Source organism: Lygodium microphyllum, chromosome 24, assembly GCF_053477565.2.
Source record: "Lygodium microphyllum isolate KBCC chromosome 24, Lygodium_microphyllum_v1.1.10, whole genome shotgun sequence".
Classification (NCBI taxonomy): domain Eukaryota; kingdom Viridiplantae; phylum Streptophyta; class Polypodiopsida; order Schizaeales; family Lygodiaceae; genus Lygodium; species Lygodium microphyllum.
In genome coordinates, this window is record NC_141158.1 from 9,428,506 (window position 1) to 9,449,193 (window position 20,688).

Here is a 20,688-nt window from a genome sequence, read left to right on the forward strand (position 1 = left end):
CCCTTTCTCCAACTTCTCTAGCTTATCATAGCTCAACCCCAGCTCAGGACAACTGGTTGAGTTAATCTCCTACTCTATCTTCACACACTTCTTCTTGGCCACCATAGCTAGATTGTACCTATCCTCAGTGGAGCTCTCAAATCTCATCATACAGGCAATCTCAGCTTAAGGTGTCTACTGAGAAACTCTTCCTCTGCTCCCAGCGTAGCTCCCTGTCGCATCAGAGCACGACATTGTCCATCGCAGAGCCCAGCATTATAGAAATCGGCCTTCGCTGTCTCTGCTGCGCCCTGTGGCAGTCATACAGCCTGCGCGACGTTTGGAGGCTGTGATTCGCCCTGCTTGGATGGGGCATTTAAAGCCTATACTATAGGCTATCCCCCATCCAATTTTTAGCTCGAATGGCTGCGCCAAGCTCCTGCTACAGCAAAAAAAAACAGGGCTGTATGAAACCCTAAACAGTGGAAGCCATAGCCAAGAACTTAGAAATCTTGGGAACGAAGAACATTCTCCAGTTATGTAATGGTTTTAAAATTATCAAATCACTTGTAAATCTCAATCTTCTTGTAAAGGGATAGACACTGCCCGAGAGTTATCGTGGTAAGACCTCCTACCAAGATGACTGAAGTAGAACATATAGCAAAATTTAATGGTGAAGGCTTCCATGCCTGGAAGGAGAAGACCATGTACCATCTTATGCAGAAAGACTTGTGGGACTTGTTTGAAGATGATGCAGATAACAAGAAGGAAGATGATGAAGATGGGTTTGTTGAAGAAAACTAGTTCAAATCCAAAGAATGGAAGAAGATGAATAATAAGGCACTAGGCATCATTGCCTAGGGATTAAGTGATGATGTGCTACATCATATATCTGGCATTAGAAATGCTAGAATCGCCTGGGAGGAACTTGATAGAATGTTTGGTACTCAAGCAAAGAATTCAAAGGTAAAACTTCTCATGCAATTTTATAAATTGGATATCAAAGATAGTGCTTCTATGACCATACATATTAATAAGTTTAAGAGTTTAAAAACTCAGCTTGCATCTCTTAAAAATAATATTGATGAAGATGAAGCAATAGTTGTGAGCTCCCTCTACATTCTGGTTCCATTTTTGGCACCAACAGATTCATGTTTGAGCACTTCCATTCCTCAAATTGAGTATTGAAGTGAGGGTTTCATCCCTGTATGTACTGAAGCTGGAGTTAGATAGTAGGTTTTGGGTTCTTAATATGTGCTACAAGTAAGTTTTGTTGGTTTTTCATAATTAGTTGAGTGGGAAAAATCGTTTTAGTACTTTGATTTTGATTTTTGTTACATTTAGAGTAGGTTAAGATTGAGAAATTGGAGTGGAAAGCTTAGGGTTTGCTGCTGTAAAACAAACCAAACAAGGCATAAATAGGGGAAAAATGGAAAATACGAGTGCAAAAATGTTGATGCACTTAGCAGCAAATTTGACACTCTTAGAGCTGAAGCTTGACCGGTAGACCCCAACTTGACCCTGAACGAATTGAACAACATGAGGCAGACCCTAACAAGCAGCAAGAAAGGCCAAGAACCAAGCTTAGAGCCATGTTAGGCCATGAACTCAAGTGGGAGTGCAGAAGCTAAATGGTCATCATGTCTTTGCACTCGTACTATTTTCCAACACTTGAAGTATACTTAGTGAAAGGTAAAAGCTTGATTGCACATAATGCACAGAAAAGAGTATAGACACACACACATTGAGTGACTATAAATTATGAATTGCTTGTAATTAACAAGGAACTCACTGAGATACAATAACATAAAGGACTCCACCAGTAGGAGAGGACCCTGAGACATAGTCGAGTGATTGAAACCCCAAGAATAGGATCAAGCTGACACTACAATAGAGAAGCCATGTGCAACAAGGACAAACACCACCAAAGAAGTAGATCTACTTAACCTAATCAGTCTCATTGATGACTTGGTGGAGTATGAGACTGTGGATATGGTAGAGACTAGCTAAGATTGTAGATGCAATGAGGAGCTTGATTTAGGATGTTTCCCATAGAAGATCTAGCAAATAGTGAACAAATATGACACTCAAACTCAACTAGACCACCATGGCAGACCTGTGGAGGTTATCATAATAGATATGGAAGAGGAAAGAAAGCTCGCATGCAAGGCTCTGTAGGGCATCGTGGCTTATAACCAGGATCAATAGGCCAGGAGCTTACACTAGAACATGAAAATGCAAGAGATCCAGTGAGTGCTAGCTCTAGCAAGTAGAAATCAAACGAGACTAAACGCACACACAGAGAGAGAGAGAGAGAGAGAGAGAATGATACCTCACAGTGAGTGATATTCTCACGAAGCGATCGATAAATAACATGAAAATAGAGCAAAGTGTTGGGTCATGCTCAATGTCGCTATTCACAGGACTAGGAGTTAACTAGAGCTCCAAGAGCCAATCAAAAATTCCCATTGTCGTGAAACAGTTGGATAAATACCAGCCAAATGATGACTCTTACAACTTTGTGGAGCAATTTGAGGAGGTTTGCAAGAACAACAGCCTCACTGACCTTAGTCAATGCTCACAAGCATTCGGTCTATGCTTAGGTGATAAGGGAAGGACTTGGTACATAAGTTTAGATGCTGTCGAGTGAGCCAACTTCAATAGCCTTAAAAATCTCTTCATTGAGATATTCTCCAAGCCAAGATAGTTTGATAACCTACGGACATACCTAGCTCGACCCTATGTGATCCATCCACTAAGTGATGCTCTAGTCCACTACGTGTGGAGGAGCTGAATGACAAAGAGCCTTAAGTGCACCCCTATGTCTCATATGACGAAGAGGGAAATGCAGTCCTTATGGACTACCAACCAGTATTAGTGATGGCATTAGGTAGAGGAAGAGGTAGAGGCTTATAAGGAGGACAAACTCAAGAGCCAATCACGTGTTGGAGTTGCGATCACCCAAAACATGTCTCTTCATGCTGCCTCAAAAAAGGAGCAAGAAAATCAAGATAAGACTGATCTGAGATGCGCTGAATGCAGAATCACACATCTCTTTTTTGATTGCCCTAGTAGGAATCCATCCTATAATCTAGCAAATGAGCCATTAGCCCCATGGGGGTTGTTCGGTGTCTCAAGACACTCGATGGGGAGGCCATGCCTATCCTGTTGCATGTCATGGCCTACGCATAGACAAAGCAGGTTGGCATATCATTGCCAAGGCCCAGCAACTTAGATGTAGCCTCAATTGGAAAGAAGAGCCATAGGAGAATAGAGTATTACTATTGAGAAACACAGACCTAGAACTAGATCGCTATGGCGGTGGACGCAAGTCAAACACACGATATATTATCAGAATAAGGAATTGTAACTCAAGTGAATTAGGTTCCATTACTGGCAAGAGGCCTGATGTATCACACTTGAAGGTATTTGGCTGTGTTACATACGTTCATGTGCGAGATGAGCTACGGAAGAAGCTTGATCCAAAGGGAGAAAAATGTGTTTTTATTGGATACTCTTTAGAGCAGAAAGGGTATCGCTGTTATAACCTTGTCGTAGGTGAGTTTAGAGTGAGTAGGGATGTTATCTTTGATGAGATGGGAAGTTGGTATACACCTGGTGGTGATGTTTTGGATTATGATAATGATCAAGATAGCTATATGCAGAAAGATAAACAAGAATCACGGAGTCTTAGTGGACCAAAAATATCATCTGGTACTACACCTACAGTGAGCCCTTGATCTGGGAGACTAAGGAGTAGCCCCACATCGTCAGGTGGATCTATAGGTGTTGCAGGGAAGGAGAAAGGAAAGAAGAAAGTGTTGGATGGTAATGATGCATCTACCCATCATTTGGGATTTGATGGAGATTCTAGTGGTTTGGAGAGTTTGGATAATGAGCTTGGCATTCCCTCAGTTATGACACTAGGTGTACATAGAGCTCATAGTAATGTAAAGGCTCCACTAAGTGATCTAGTGGTACGTAGATCTAGCACGGTCAGATATCCTGTAAAAAGATTTGATTTTGAAGGTTATGCAGCCCACCATTATGCTTATATGGTGAAACTAGTTGAGGATGTTGAGCCCACTTGTTTTGAGGATGATGTTGGTCATGCTCATTGGGATGTAGCAATGGATGAGGAGATGGCTACATTAGAAGCAAATAAGACTTAGGATTTGGTGCCCTTACCTAAGGGTAAGAAAGCTATTAGCTGTAAGTGAGTTTACAAAGTCAAGCATAATGCATACGGTTTAGTTAGTAGGTATAATGCTAGGCTGATTGCAAAAGGCTATGCTCAAACATATGGCATAGATTATGAAGAGACATTCAATCCAGTAGATAGAATGGCAACTGTTAGTTGTGTGATTGCCTTGGCAATAGCCAAAGGTTGGAGTTTGCAGCAAATAGATGTTAAGAATTCCTTCTTACATGGTGAATTGCAAGAAGAAGTGTATATGGAGTAGCCAGTAGGTTATGAGGATTTAGAGCATCCCACATATGTGTGCAAGTTAAAGAAGGCGCTCTATGGGCTTTAGCTAGCACCTAGAGCATGGTCTGACAAGATTGGAGAGTATCTTGTCAATATTAGATTTTATATTTTTGATGCTGATCACTCACTTTATATGAGAAAGGGAGATGCATGTTTGGTCATCATAGTCATCTATGTGGATGACTTGATTATTACAGGTGACAGTGACAATGGGATTGCTGAAGTTAAGGACTTCTTGAAGAAGAAGTTTGAGATGAAAGATTTGGGTGAGCTGAGATACTTTCTTGGTATTGAGGTGATCAGATGTGATGATGGTATATGACTGTCCCAAAGGCAGTATGGCTTGGATATGTTATCCAAGTATGGTATGACAGCATGTAAGCCTCTTTCAGTTTCATTGGAGCAAAATGTGAAGTTGAGTGCTGACGTTGGCGATGAGATAGAAGACCCTACTATGCTTAGGAGGATAGTGGGGAGTTTGATTTACATGACTATCACAAGGCCATACTTGAGCTATGTTGTTGGCCTTGTCAGTCAGTTTATGCAGATGCCTAGAAAGCCTCATTTGGATGCAGCTAGACGTATATTAAGGTTTATGAAGTCCACTTTACATTATGGACTTTTTATAAGGCAGGTAAGGACGTACATGTCTTTGGGTACATAGATGTAGAATCGGATAAGTTACTCATGAATATATGTGTGCATCACGTGGGTTCAAAATAATGTATTTTTAAAATACCATTTTAATACATTTTTTACATACAGAAGGGTGTAATATAAAGGGGTTATTTACAGATTTAATAGAAAAGGGTTATGTTTTATTTAGAAAAAATTCACAGATAAGCATATTTATAAATAGGCCTTGAACGCACAGGATGTAGAGAACATACATATAGTTACTTCCTCGAGGATGCAGATTGGGCTCGTAGCATGTTAGATAGAAGATCTACAAGTGGATTCATGTTTTCCCTTGGTAGTGCAGCAGTTACATGGAGCAGAAAAAAGTAACCTATAGTTGCTTTATCGAGTACAAAAGCTGAGTATGGAGGTGCTACTATGGCAGCATGTGAGGTGGTATAGCTGCAAAAGCTATTAGGTGATTTGGATATGCAAGGAGATGGTCTATTTTTCATTCATTGTGACAACATGAGCAGCATACAGCTAGCTAGGAATCTAGTGTTCCATGCTAGGACAAAACACATTGAGATGCACTACCACTTTGTGAGAGAGAAGGTACTTACAGGAGAGATTGACTTGGTATATGTCAGCACCCAGGATTAGATAGATAACATTTTCACAAAGGCATTGGGTGTAGAGAAGCTTCGAAAGTTATGAAGCTTACTTGGAGTTGCAGAGATAGAATTGAGCTTGAGGGGGAGTGTTGAGATGGCAAGCTCAACACAGGCAGACATTGATGATGGACTGCCTGGCTAGATGAGTCCGCACATCTACACTTAGCACGTTGGTGATCATTATGATACTCACATGGCCATTGACTTATGACTTATTATATTTAGTTTGTTACACCTACCTACAGCTGGCAAAGATATAACGCTAGTCGATTAGTGTAGTCGGTTATGCACTATTTGACTTAGAAGGTCACGTTCCTTTATGTTGTATCTTATCTATACTTTATGTGTATTGTATAGTGGGTGAAGAGGAAGAAAAAATCAGCAAAAAAACATTTTGGCCTCCATCTCTCTTCTTGTGTATTCTTGAGTGAGCTTCCTCTTGTGTATATAGTGTGTGTTTGATGCAACACCTCAAGCAAATCCCCCCACCATGTGATTCTTGACATAATGTCAATGGGACCCATTTCTAATGCAATCAGACTCACTGATGTAGTGCACAATGGAGATAGAGTAACAGGAACATTTGGGCAGCATTGATTATTATTTTCAAAGTCTACATTTGCCACTTGGATCTTTAGGGGATCTTTAGGGAAGAAGGCATATCATATGTACTCAATTTAAACCCATTGAGTGATTTGGAATTAATAAAGCTATGTGTGCTGCCTGTATCAATGAGTATCTAAGCGATCCTTCCATTGATTTGGCCTTTGAGGTGTAGGGTATTGTCTCCTCTTGAACCACTCCATGCGTCATTTGATATGGAAAAGAGCAAGGGATGTAAATCAGTCCAAGAATCATCCATATAATGACTACTCGGATCAAAAGGAAAGCCATCCATTGGGTCATAAAACTCGTTGTCAAGTGTTTTTTTGAAAACTGAAAGGCCCTAGTCAAATTGTATTTAGGCTTGATTTTCGCTTGCTTAGTTGTTTGCGTGACTGTTTGTTTTGTTGTTTTGTAATTGGATTTTTTGTGTTTATCTAGCTTAGGATTTGTTTCTATCATTTTGTTTGATTTGTTGAGTGTGAAACTTGAAAGCCTTGGTCGAGCTTGGTATTTTTTTGGATAGGTTGAAGTTGGAGTTTGCTAGTAGGGATCGAATATTGTGGAACAAGGTTTGTTTTTTAGTTGAAGACTCTTGCACATCACATGGATTATGGGTTCATGAGCACTTCACGTTGCACTTGTTGATGCACTGCACTCAGGGTCATCTCCTGTTCTTATCAAATACTTCCATGCCATGGGTTGAAATGAAGCACGTTTTTTGCACCATCATTGAGCACTTGCATAGCATGAGGTCCGCTGCAGCTATATGCAGTAACTTTTGAATGCACGCGCACATGAGAGAGCACATATCATTGAGCATGTGCATTTCTTGTACGCATGATATTTGGGATGTTCATCACAAATTTAGGAACCTCTAGTTGAGCGTGTAAGGTGGTTGGGAGAGTTTGAGGGTCGTGTGAAGGATGCTATCAATTCTGAGATGGGTTGTTCATATCTGGTCAACATCTTGAGTACCATCATTTTCTAGAGTGATTGTGAGAATTGGATGGGAGGAGCGTAGTATGTTATATCTTTTTTATGAGAGTTGAGAGGTGAGGATAAGAAATTTAAATGTGTGGGATCCGAGACTTGAGGGGTGTGCAAATTTCCCTCTCAAGTCGGTTTATGCTCCTCTTCAAGGCCCTTGTCAGTAGGGGAGGGTCACCTCTCTTTTGTCCTACCAACTCACCCGGCATCAACTTTTCCTCGTGGGTATATACATAGCAGTTCAATGCTAGGCTCTAAAAATCAGCATGAATTGCATGGAATGAAAAGAATTTGATTGCCCCTTTTATGATATGCAAGAAGTTGAATGGAATAGGCTAAAATTGAAATGGGGATAGGTAAGGGATAATCTTAGCAGTGACTCACTGCTTAACAATTCTTATTCCACTTACCATTGGGTAAAATTTTACTTATGTCAATGAACAAAAGAGAAAACTATTCAATATGAGGGTTAGGTAAATGAAATGAGAATTTAGGCACTTGGAAGTGACTATTTCAGTGAATGAGAGTGATTATGCAATGAGCAATCACTAAAATAGCTCTATGGATTTCCCATGAAATGCATTTGATAGAATGGATTGGATTCTTTATCATTTTAATCCCTCTTTCCTCAATTGGACTTAGCTGAGCAAGAGAATTTAAATAGAGATTAAAAATGATTAGAGTATCTCTCAAGTTGGTAGGAGAAGAATGTTGTTGTTGATGAAGGAATCTCCCACAAATAGAACTTGGATTTAGCAAATAGAGCTTGAATTCAGCTTCTATTAATCCAATAAATCCCCATCTTAGCTTTCCAATGCTAATATATAGCTTGTTGATCAAGAATCTTCATGAAGAGTGCTCCCATTACCATTGGACCCAAAATTTGATGAAGAAGTCTTCAATAGAGATGCCACTTGAGTTGAAGATACTGATTACTCTTCATTGTATGAAGTAGGCTTCAAAGAAACTTCAAAATTTGAAAGAGAATCCAATAATTCCCTTCCTTCAAATGACATTTGCTTCCCCTTCCATGAATCCTTCAAGGATCCAATCCATTCTTCCACAATGGTGGAAAATCCATACAATGTGGGTACTATCCTTTGTGTAGAGTCTTCAAGAAGTGAAATTGACTAAAAATTCCATGATCTTGATAAGAACCAAAACTGTCAATAACAGGGTTCCATGGGAGAGAGAAGAGTCCACAATAGAGAGAAATTTTACCAAAGCTTGAAGGAGATCACTTGTCAAGTGCTATAGAGCATGAATCATAAGCAATTTGAGCTCCATAGCTCATCTTTAGCAAGAAATAGGCAAGAATATACAGCAAGCGCAATTCACGCTGTCGTAGATTTCGTGTAAGGGCTGCTGAACACGGGGTTCAAGTTGCAACAAGTGAAGAGACTAACAAGAAGAAATTGAATTTTTGATGCCAAAGTTCACTATATTCCTTGTCAAGTGAGTTACATGAAGTTCATGTTCAAAAAAATCTGAAGTATCTCATAAACTGTTTACATTCAGGTGTATGATGACAGCTAAATTGAACAGAACAATGGGCATTAGATAATAATCCAGTCAAGCATGTCCTTCAGTGCAGAGAACTATTTGTTGATAAAATGTTTTAACATGAGTAAAATGCATCAGAGTACAAATGTTTCCATCCTAGTTTGCTAGAACAGCTAACAAACTTTAGTTTCCCAGCAATTGCCAGGAATATCAACAGTTATCCTTCAGCTGATCATGACTCCGATTTTGATTCATTAGCACAACCTTGAGGACTTGCTGTATTACAAACTTCACAGTTGTAGTTCCAGTAAACCTTGAAAGCAGTCTGGAGGCACATTCATTGCAATACCTTTCTAAGAGCTCTCATTAATCCGTCTGTATGTTCTGGCTTTCCCACTGATATACGAATAAATCCCTTAAGCTCTTTTTTATCATAGTGGCGTACCATTACACCCTCCTTAGCAAGATTCACCTTCAATTGTCCTGCACTGCGACCACCTTTAACTCCACAGAGGATGAAGTTTGCATGACTTGGATAAGGTGTGGAAACAGGAAAAGTCTGAAGCAGCTTAAATAACTGCTCTCTTTCAGCAACTAGAGCCTCTTTCACATTCTTGAGGTAGTCTGGATTGCTTAAAGCAGCGCATGCAACCGACTCAGCAGCTACAGAGACATTATATGGCTGCTTGGCTCTCCACAAGTAATTGATAATGCTCAACGAGAAGCCACCATAACCAACACGCAGGCCTGCCAAGCCTGCACGTTTGCTGAAAGTGCGAAGCACAATAAGATTTTCATGCTCCTTTACCCAGGTAATTCATGAAGGCTCTCCAGAAAACTCAATGTATGCTTCGTCCAACACCACCAGTACAGGTACAAATTTTGAGCCGCAGCTGTTAACAAATCTCCAGACAGGAAATTGCGATGTTTGTTGTTGGGGAAATCGAGAATAACCATTCCAGTATGGGAGTGCTGGAGCTACGTGGGCTTTCTTATGTCTCTATATTTAGCTTATCTTCCTTATCATCATCTTCAGCATGTCGTTTCCTTCCGTTCTCTTCTGTGTGAATCAGAGTACACATTGTCTTCTTTGTCGAGTCATTTTGTTCAATCCCTTTACGGAGAGATCCCCCACAAAGGCGCCCGAGAACCCTCTCTTTTCTTCCTGGATGAACTCGTCTTTCCAAAAAAAACCCCTTGCCTTTTTACAGAGGATGCTTTTTCCCTCCAAAAACGGTTTTTAAACCAAATTAGTCTCCCCTTCTCCTCTTTTAGTTGAGCGGGGATAAAAAAAAACCTCCTCTTTGACAAGATAGTTTCTTTACACCCTTACGAGATCTATGCACCAACATTGATTTTGACCTTGAGGATTATCTTTGGAGTCATGCATTGCCCCTTTGATAGTCAGCTTTACGATGAGTGATCTGCGCATAAACTTCCACTTCGGCCTTGAGAATTGGGTGGCAAAATACTCCCTCGGTGCTTCACTAGTGCTTTGCTCGCTTAAGCAGCTTTTGAGAGACTTCCTTCAACTCTATGTCATGGGAACTTTTGAACTTAGATGATCGCTTCCACAAACCTTCCTTTGATTCCACAATTCCCTGCACTTTTCTTAGAGATCATCATTGAAATTATCAGCTTGATAATGTCCTTTGGCATCAGTTTTTCATATTTTTCTAACACACACACATCATGCATCCAAACAAAATCATAGGCACACACTAACGGAATATATACATTGGATGTGGATTATCGTAATGCATCTCACACACAATGAATCACACACAGAAAATAACACAAATGCACAACAAAAGAAATGGAGGTGTATACGGCTCGGATGCGCAGCAGCACGACATCCACCCCCTCTAAACCTGCGCATCCTCCGGATGAGCCAACTATCCAGGATAATTCAAGTCCACAAACAGGTCGAGTCCTTCTTCAGTTTCTAGTAGACCTGTTTCTCCATCAGCTTCATCATCCATATTCTCTGCTTCTTCTGCTTGACTTTCTTCTACCTACTCTTCTTCTGTAAATGCTTCAAGTGAATATTCTTCATCTTCTCTTCTCTTGAAAATCTTGACTCGTTTTCCAGCAATGGGCACCCTCAATACTGTTCCATCTAATTCAGCCAACTCATAGGTACCATTGTCAAAAACCTGTTTCACCTCATACGGTCCAAACCATCTTTGAACCATTTTTCTCATGCTACTATGCTGATTCTCTAGACTACTGTCGTAGACTAGAACCCAATCTCCTTCTTTTATGGCTCTAGGCCTCAAGCGATGCCTCAAATCAAACCTGTCCTTGTTTCTGAGTCGAGCTGGCTTCAAATGTTCAACTGCTAGCAGCACATCTTCTGTTCTTCTCTCTAGTTGACGAATCCGAAGAGCTAGAAGCTCCTCCCTTGATAAATTCTCATGCCACGGAAGAACACTCCAAGTGAGAGCACAAATTTCTGTAGGCATGACAGGTTTTTGCCCATACATCAACTCTGCAGGCATGTATCCAGTAGTCACGCTATGTGTAGAGCGATCAGCCCACAATGCAAAAGGTAGTAATCTTGGCCAATCCCCAATCCGACCTCTACAAGCTTTTGCCAATGCTTTAACTATCGGCGGATGTCCTCTTTCACTCTTGCCATTTCCCTCTGGATTATAGGCAGTAGTACGAGCCAATTTAATCCCAAGCCGTGAGAAAAGTTCTCTAGCTTCATCTGCATCTAGCTCTCCACGATCAGCTGTAATCTTGCCTATACATCCATACCTGCAAAATATTTCTTCCAACAAGAATTTACATACTGTAGTGGTGGTCTTTGTCTGCAAAGATCTGCCTTCAACATAGTTTGTAAGACCCTCCCTAGCCAAGACAAGATATCTCATCTGCCAAAGTCCCACTGGCAAAGTAACCAAGTCTACCACCCACTTATAATGCATACATAGTGGATAGGTCGGATGCAACTCATCAGGATGCCTGACTAAAGAGTAAAGATGGCAGTCCCTGCAAGTCTCCACAAAGTGAGAAATATCTTTATACATCCCTTTCCACCAGTATCTGTCTTTGATTTTCTCATAGGTAGCCCACACACCTCTATGTCCAGCCCATGAGCTCTCATGAAACTCTCGCATAATCTGTATCTGCATCGCTACATCACAAACTACTCTCAAGGGCAAGCCGCCTCTCTTCTTTGGATGCTTCCAAAGAAAACCATCTTTCAAGAAATACCCATAAGCCTTCCTTCTGATTTTCTTGATTTCATCATCTGTCCAATCAGCTCTTTGAGTCAATGAACTTAGATATTGTCCAATTTGCAGCCACTCATCAATATAAAGTTCTTCAATAAAGGCCTCAACAGTAGATACATGACAATCATGAACAAGGACAGAAGCTGCAAACTTTGTCTCATCATCTTCTGCAAGCATTGACTCCTCATCCTCATATCTCGCTCTAGATAGCATGTCAGCAACTGGATTATCTTTCCCTGCTATGTGTCGAAATTCTGGATTCAATGATTTGATATAGGCAATCCACCGAAGCATCGCTATATCTGGAGTCAAACAGCTAGTAATCATGCCAAGCAAAGGCAAACAATCTGTTTCCACAACAACTGAAGCTCCAATAAAATACCCTTTATCACACTTCAGTGCAGTGACTACTCCCCACAACTCTCTTTTAATCTGCGGATATCTCCTCTGCCGCTCATTAAGAACTTTAGCTCCAAAGCGGATTGCATATCTATTTCCATCAGCATCATCCTGTCCCACCGCCCAACCTATGCCAATAGGGCTAGTATCAACTGTCAACATGATTGGCCGTCCACACTGATAATCCGCCTTGCGAAGAGTAGGAGCTGATTGCAACAGCTTCTTGAGTTTACGCATGGCTTTCGAATGCTTCTCATCCCAATGAAATTCCTGCCCCTTTCGAAGCAGCTGATAGAGAACATCTGCTATGTGAGAAAAATGAGGAATCCAAATCATGTAAAATACACAAGCTTCTACAAATCTCCGCACCTCTGAAGTAGTCGAGCAATACTTTGCAATCCTGCTTATGGCATCCACCTTTGCAAGTGAAGGCTTCCTGCCATAATATCCAACCATATGCCCAACTATGATAACTTCATTAACACCAAAGACAGATTTCAGCCCTGAAAGAGTCAAGTTTACCTCCTCTAATCGTGTCAATATTTGCTCACAAGCAACCAAATGTTCAGCCACAAATTGTCTACATCCTCGTAAATCAAGACTTTCATTCTTTTCTTCTTCTGCACAACCTTTAATAGGCACATCATCTAGGAAAGGCATGGTATACTGTGGAATATAGTCTTGTAGAACTCTATGCATAGCATTCATCATATGAGCAACTGAGTTGGTGGCACCTTGAGGCAAGATACACATCCTCACAAGACCAATAGGTGTCCGCATAGTAGTAATATCCCTGCTTTCCAAGGCAAGCTGAAACTGATCACATAACCAGAATACAAGTCACCTAGAGAATAGATGGCTCGTCCTACAAAAGCCTCAGCAAATTTATCCATAACTGGACCTGTTCCCACATTCCTGATTGTCACTTTGTTCAGGGCTGCAGATCCTGAATAAATCTCAAAGTACCATTCTTCTTTGGTACAGTAAACCACCTATTAGAATAGGGTGCAGAAGAGGGTTCCAAAATCCTCATCTTAATCTTCTCATTCAACAACTCTATCATCTTTGGCAAGTGTGCTTTAGGCACAGGTATAGGACGTATATTCCATGGTACATGAGGAACAGTGAAGATGACCATAGGTGCAACCAATTCGAGACTAATGCAGCCAATTTCATGAGGAAAGAAAGCAAATGCCTTACCATGACATCCAAGCATCTCTCTAAAACATTCTTTTTCCACTGGAAGCAAGAAATCATCATTTCCAATCTTCAATTCTGCAAGAATTTCAACTGTAAATTTATGTCCAATATTTGCAGGATCTCTCAACGTAGGCTGCTTCATAGCTTTTTCTATCTGCTCATCACTATCAGGAGGAAGCGGCCCTGCAACCGGCTTAACCTTCTTATCAACTGTTTTATACTTCGTGTCAACCTTGGCATGAGTTAAGCACTCTTTTCTTTGCCGCAATTTCTGCAAATTTTCAGCAACTCTCAACTCTGTTGGCTGAAAGATTTCAGCCCTTTGCTCTATGGACTGCATGGGTGCAGCCTGAAACTCTGTATGTTGAAATTTTTCAGCATTCAACTCTGTTGGCTGAATGGATTCAACCCTCGGCTCTATGGATTGCATGGGTGCAGCCTCATACTCCATATGCTGAATTTTTCCAGCATTTAACTCTGTTGGCTGAAAGGTTTCAGCCCTCTGCAACTCTGTAAGCTGATCAAGATTAGCCATAAATTCAGTTTGCTGAGTTTTCTCAGCCTCTAACTCTGTTTTCAGCATAAAATCAGAAATTTCCTGAAACATATCCAAGGTTTGCACAGATATGATCTTTGAACCCTTACATACATCAGTTTTTAGCATTGATCCCATCTCAAACAATGTATCTGCATAAGACATCCCTTCATACAATCCATCTACATGCTCTTCTGCTTGCAAAATACTTGCAATCTTCAACTCTTTCTCCTTACGACCAATGTACTTCCTGGCAGCTCTAGGAAAATATGAAATTTTCTGATAACTCACTGAACTATCTAAAGAAAAACCAACAAAATTATTGGAGAAAAACTGGCTGCCAGGAGGCGAGATCTCCTCTTTTCTCCGCTCCGTACCACTGGCATCTCGCAAGACAGTGGTACCTAATGAAAATCCAACTCCTTCGTAGGTAGTGGTACCTCACGCAAGGAGTCCATGTTTCTCGGATGATTTACCCCAACAGTCATAAACTGAACAGCTCGCATACCATCCTTACTGCGTATCCGTGCATAAGCTGAGCCGTCATCCATCACTTTTGTCTCCATTCTTACTTCTATAATGAAAGGCTGTCCAAGAATAATCGGATAAGAGCAAGAATCGTGAACAAAGCAATGATAATCCTCTTCAACATTACCAATAGAAATTCTGATGCTCGGACAAGCAACATACATATCACCAGAAGTATTATTGGCGACTCTCATGCGCCAGCCATACTCTGCATCCATAGGCCACTTGCCACTCTTATAAACACCTCGAGCAATAAGATTAATCTTGGAACCATGATCAACTAAAGCGACCAAAGGAATCTGTTTCTCTCCAATCCTTACCACCGTCTCAGTGGTTGCTCTAGCCCAATGACTGCGTGAAAAATGGCTGCGAGGAATGAGAATAGGGGTATCATCATCTTCATACTGCATAGGCTGAACTATTTTCTCCAATTGCGGATTGACAAAATCATTCTCAACCATCACTGCATCATCATGCTCTTCCCCAAGAGCTCCATGCCATAATCCCTGTAAAACAGGTCCTTCCATCGCATGTCGTTTCCTCCGCAAAAGATCCTGCATCTGATCCTGTATTTCTCTTCTAGCAATCCCAAGAGCTTCTCCAACAGTAAAAGTGACTTCACTATTCAAAATTCTTTCATGAAAAATCTTACTCATATCCGTATGCATATCAAGGTCTGACAAGATCTTGAATCGTGGCTCCTTTCTCGGTTGCCTCTTCTCTTTCATCTGCTTGTCTCCCATAGGTTGTTCAGGACCTGATTGAGTTGGAGAACTTGACATAGGTGGAGCTGTAATAACAGGTGGTGAAACAAAGTCACCCCCTCTAGTTTTTTTGGAGGTGCTCGGACCCTCCTCATCTCTTCTTCTCTTTTCCTCAACCATGGCATCTAAACCCTGTGTTTTAGCCATATAAACAAAAATAGAATACCTATCAACAAGAGAATCCTATCCCGTTTCTCATCGGATGCTGGAGCCCACACAAGTCATAGTAGATGCCTGAACTTTCCCTCTTCTCGCTATCTCCAAGGCAGAGGACCATAAAGTAGAGTCTCCATCTGATTTTTGCTCAAGTTGGACTCCATAAGCTGAAGCATCTCCTCTAACACTCACATAAGCTGATCGCGTAGCCATATCATCAACAAGCTTCTTCATGCCTCCCTTACCAAAGTTCGTGTCAAGAGGAGCACCAGTCTCAGTCAGCCATATCTTCCCATCTTGTCCCCAGAACACTACATTCTTCTTTCGCGCTTCCTGAAAAGCATCACAATCTCTGCAGTGTTGGTGCTTTGTACTATCGCACCAAATACATCGTCTCCCTTTTCTTTGACCAGCTGGAAAATCAGTCGTTGGAGCAGGTGCTACAGCTGGTACTGACATAAGTTGCTCCTTTAACTTACCAACTTCAACTTTGACTACTTCAATCGTCAAATCTGCCAAGCCTTTAATAACATCATCTACAGATAAGGGCACTGGAGTAGCAGGAACTAGTGGATTTACAACAGGAGGAGTAGGCTTAGGCATAGAACTTGCAGCAGGGGTAGAAGAAGAAGTCTCCAAGGATTTTTCAGAAATTGATCCTGTATTACGATGCAATCGTACTCTCCTACGCTGCTTCTTAACAAGAGCATTCACAGCATCAATGACATGTCTCCACTCGGTCTTTAAACCTAAATCAGTAGCTTGATATTCCAAAAGATCATCCAACTTTTCCTGTAAATCAGCATCAGCAGCTTGTAAAAATAATTCCACTTTCTACATCTCCAAAGCTTGCTGCTCAGTTCCATCCAACTGATCATAGCGGCTCTCAAACTCTCGCAGAAGGGCGGTAACTGAAAGTCCCTTATTAGGCATAGAAACCCATGCTAAGAAATTCCTGCGGTTCATAAGACCTGTATCTTCCAGGAAATATTCATCTTTTAATGCCTTCTTAAACTCAGCCCAACCTGCATTTGTTTCTTGATTTTGTGAAATTCGGACTTCAAGAGCACGCACCACGATCCGCAAGAAGTAGCGGCTCCAAACATCTTGAGAAACCCCAAAAAACTTCATCTTTTCTTCATACAAATGCAGGTAAGTTGACACTTGTTGGCCATTGAACTGCTTCATCTCCTGGTGGACAGATTTCAAGGCATCCATGGCATCACTATCACGCTTCACGTGAGCTTGCTGCTGCATATAAGTGGTAAATGACTGAAACAGGTTCTTCATGACATTGTCATCTGTCATCTCTTCTTGCGAGTCTCCCATCTTGCTGAAAAGTGACGCATCACTTTCACGTCGGGTTCACCAGAAATGTCGTAGATTTCCTGTAAGGGCTGCTGAACACGGGGTTCAAGTTGCAACAAGTGAAGAGACTAACAAGAAGAAATTGAATTTTTGATGCCAAAGTTCACTATATTCCTTGTCAAGTGAGTTACATGAAGTTCATGTTCAAAAAAATCTGAAGTATCTCATAAACTGTTTACATTCAGGTGTATGATGACAGCTAAATTGAACAGAACAATGGGCATTAAATAATAATCCACTCAAGCATGTCCTTCAGTGCAGAGAACTATTTGTTGATAAAATGTTTTAACATGAGTAAAATGCATCAGAGTACAAATGTTTCCATCCTAGTTTGCTAGAACAGCTAACAAACTTTAGTTTCCCAACAATTGCCAGGAATATCAACAGTTATCCTTTAGCTGATCATGACTCCGATTTTGATTCATTAGCACAACCTTGAGGACTTGCTGTATTACAAACTTCACAGTTGTAGTTCCAGTAAACCTTGAAAGCAGTCTGGAGGCACATTCATTGCAGTACCTTTCTAAGAGCTCTCATTAATCCGTCTGTATGTTCTGGCTTTCCCACTGATATACGAATAAATCCCTTAAGCTCTTTTTTATCATAGTGGCGTACCATTACACCCTCCTTAGCAAGATCCGCCTTCAATTGTCCTGCACTACGACCACCTTTAACTCCACAGAGGATGAAGTTTGCATGACTTGGATAAGGTGTGAAAACAGGAAAAGTCTGAAGCATCTTAAATAACCGCTCTCTTTCAGCAACTAGAGCCTCTTTCACATTCTTGAGGTAGTCTGGATTGCTTAAATCAGCACATGCAACCAACTCAGCAGTACAGAGACATTATATGCCTGCTTGGCTCTCCACAAGTAATTGATAATGCTCAACGGGAAGCCACCATAACCAACACACAGACCTACAAGCCTGCACGTTTGCTGAAAGTGCGAAGCACAATAAGATTTTCATGCTCCTTTACCCAGGTAATTCGTGAAGGCTCTCCAGAAAACTCAATGTATGCTTCGTCCAACACAACCAGTACATGTACAAATTTTGAGCCGCAGCTGTTAACAAATCTCCAGATAGGAAACTGCGACGTTTGTTGTTGGGGAAATCGAGAATAACCATTCCAGTATGGGAGTGCTGGAGCTACGTGGGGCTTTCTTATGTCTCTGTATTTAGCGTATCTTCCTTATCATCATCTTCAGCATGTCGTTTCCTTCCGTTCTCTTCTGTGTGGATCAGAGTACACATTGTCTTCTTTGTCGAGTCATTCTGTTCAATCCCTTCAGGGAGAGATCCCCCACAAAGGCGCCCGAGAACCCTCTCTTTTCTCCCTGGATGAACTCGTCTTTCCAAAAAAAACCCCTTGCTTTTTTACAGAGGATGCTTTTTCCCTCCAAAAATGGTTTTTAAACCAATTAGTCTCCCCTTCTCCTCTTTTAGTTGAGCGGGGATAAAAAAAAACCTCCTCTTTGACAAGATAGTTTCTTTACACCCTTACGAGATCTATGCACCAACATTGATTTTGACCTTGAGTATTATCTTTGGAGTCATGCATTGCCCCTTTGACAGTCAGCTTTACGATGAGTGATCTGCACATAAACTTCCACTTCGGCCTTGAGAATTGGGTGGCAAAATACTCCCTCGGTGCTTCACTAGTGCTTTGCTCACTTAAGCAGCTTTTGAGAGACTTCCTTCAACTCTATGTCATGGGAACTTTTGAACTTAGATGATCGCTTCCACAAACCTTCCTTTGATTCCACAATTCCCTGCACTTTTCTTAGAGATTATCATTGAAATTATCAGCTTGATAATGTCCTTTGGCATCAATTTTTCATATTTTTCTAACACACACACACATCATGCATCCAAACAAAATCATACACACACTAACGGAATATATACATTAGATGTGGATTATCGTAATGCATCTCACACAAAATGAATCACATGCAGAAAATAACACAAATGCACAACAAAAGAAATGGAGGTGTATACGACTCGGATGCGCAGCAGCACGACAACGCTGTTGCCTACTACTGTGCTCCTGGACAGAAATGAAGCATATGGTGTTGTTGAGAGTGGAAAAAGACTCAATTTTATACCGATTTTTGTTGTTTTTGAGGTCTGAATGATTTATTTTTGATGGATTTAGAGTGATGTATGATTGTTAATGGAAGTGTTTGAGAGTGTTTTGGATGATATTGATTATGTTTTGGAAGCGCATGATGATTCTTAGTGGAAATATGAAGCTCTGTGATACTCTCATAGGTTCTGTTGAGGTTCTGATTGGTTCTGATACCTTCTGTATAGCTTCTGTTTTGTTCTTCTGATTTTCTTCTGTATGAAGCATGGATTGATGATTGATGAAGGTTGAAATATTTTCGAAGCTTATTGAATATTTTTTTATAGTTTAGAATGGTTTTAGTATGAGTTATGAGGATTTGATGTTCTCTGATGACCTTCTATAACCCTCTGTAAACCTTCTATAGAGCCACTGTATCTGTTCTGTCTCTGCTTTGTATCTGCTTTGTTCCTGTTCTGTTCTGTTCTGTAGATCTTTTGTAAGTGTTCTCTAGAATATATGTGTGACTTTGGAAAAGTTTTCTAACTTTTGGAAAGGATGAATCTAAGTTCAAAAGAGCTAAAACAAATGGAAGAATCAACTGTTGAAGACTAAAGAGAAGACTGAAGTAATAGTGACAGTTGTGAGCTATGAAGAGACACTATAGTGGCTCTGGTGCTTCTTCACATCAGGCATACCTCTCGGGAGGTGCATCCATGACCTAAGAAGGATTATCGAGAGTCATTATTAGAGTATTGTATTGAGGAGATGATGTACTATTGAGAAAGAGAGAGAGAGAGAGCCAAAGATAGCCAATTCTATCAAAACAGTGTATCTGTATATGAGAGACTGAGAGAAAACTATAAAGACATTGAAGATGAATACTATGTGATTGATGTCCATTCAAAAATGGTGTATACTTTTATGTTCATTGTTCTATTAAAGGATTCTATAAAGATGTTGAAGATTATGGTTGATTCTATCAAATCCATGGGAGATATCTACTATGATGCTACGTGAAGATCTATTGTTTTCTTTATTTTGGTCATCAAAAGAATGAAATAAAAGCTTGTTGATGTTACAAGATAGATTTTTTTGCAGTAGAATCACCTTTTCCTTGGTGTTTCTCTTGGGGCTCCACATTTTTGGTGCGCAGCCCGGGGAAGCTTGCCATCAACAAGCATCAAAAGAGGTTGAAAATGAAGGCAATGGCATTGCCAAGGAGAAGAATTCAATGGATGTTTGCAAAGTTCCTTCTTCCACTGAAGAGTTGGAGATTCTTATTATCAAAGCCACTTTCCACAAGAAGTTTATCCCACAATGGCGAAAACATATTACCATTATGATGCAAGCTCTACCTGGTGGACTATTTCCTCTTCCTATTGAGGCAACAGAAACTTGCATCTTGGTGGAAAATTGTTTGGGAACAAGCTGAAGGACAGAAGCAGAGAGAAGGACTATCCATGGAAGATTTGGTATTCATTGAGAAGTTTCCAGACATCGTCAAGTGGGAGATTGTGAAGAAGCTTCAGGAGTCATTTTGGTCTATGGAGGTTCACGAAAACAAGAAGGAAA

At 40.7% G+C, this 20,688-nt stretch overlaps 2 pseudogenes; both read right to left on the reverse strand.

Moving 5' to 3' along the window:
- Positions 1-9,193: 9,193 nt before the first annotated feature.
- On the reverse strand, positions 9,194-10,246 carry LOC148014830 (histidinol-phosphate aminotransferase, chloroplastic pseudogene; annotated as a pseudogene).
- Positions 10,247-17,450: 7,204 nt separating this feature from the next.
- LOC148014831 (histidinol-phosphate aminotransferase, chloroplastic pseudogene) lies at positions 17,451-19,831 on the reverse strand (annotated as a pseudogene).
- Between the last annotated feature and the right edge of the window lie 857 nt (positions 19,832-20,688).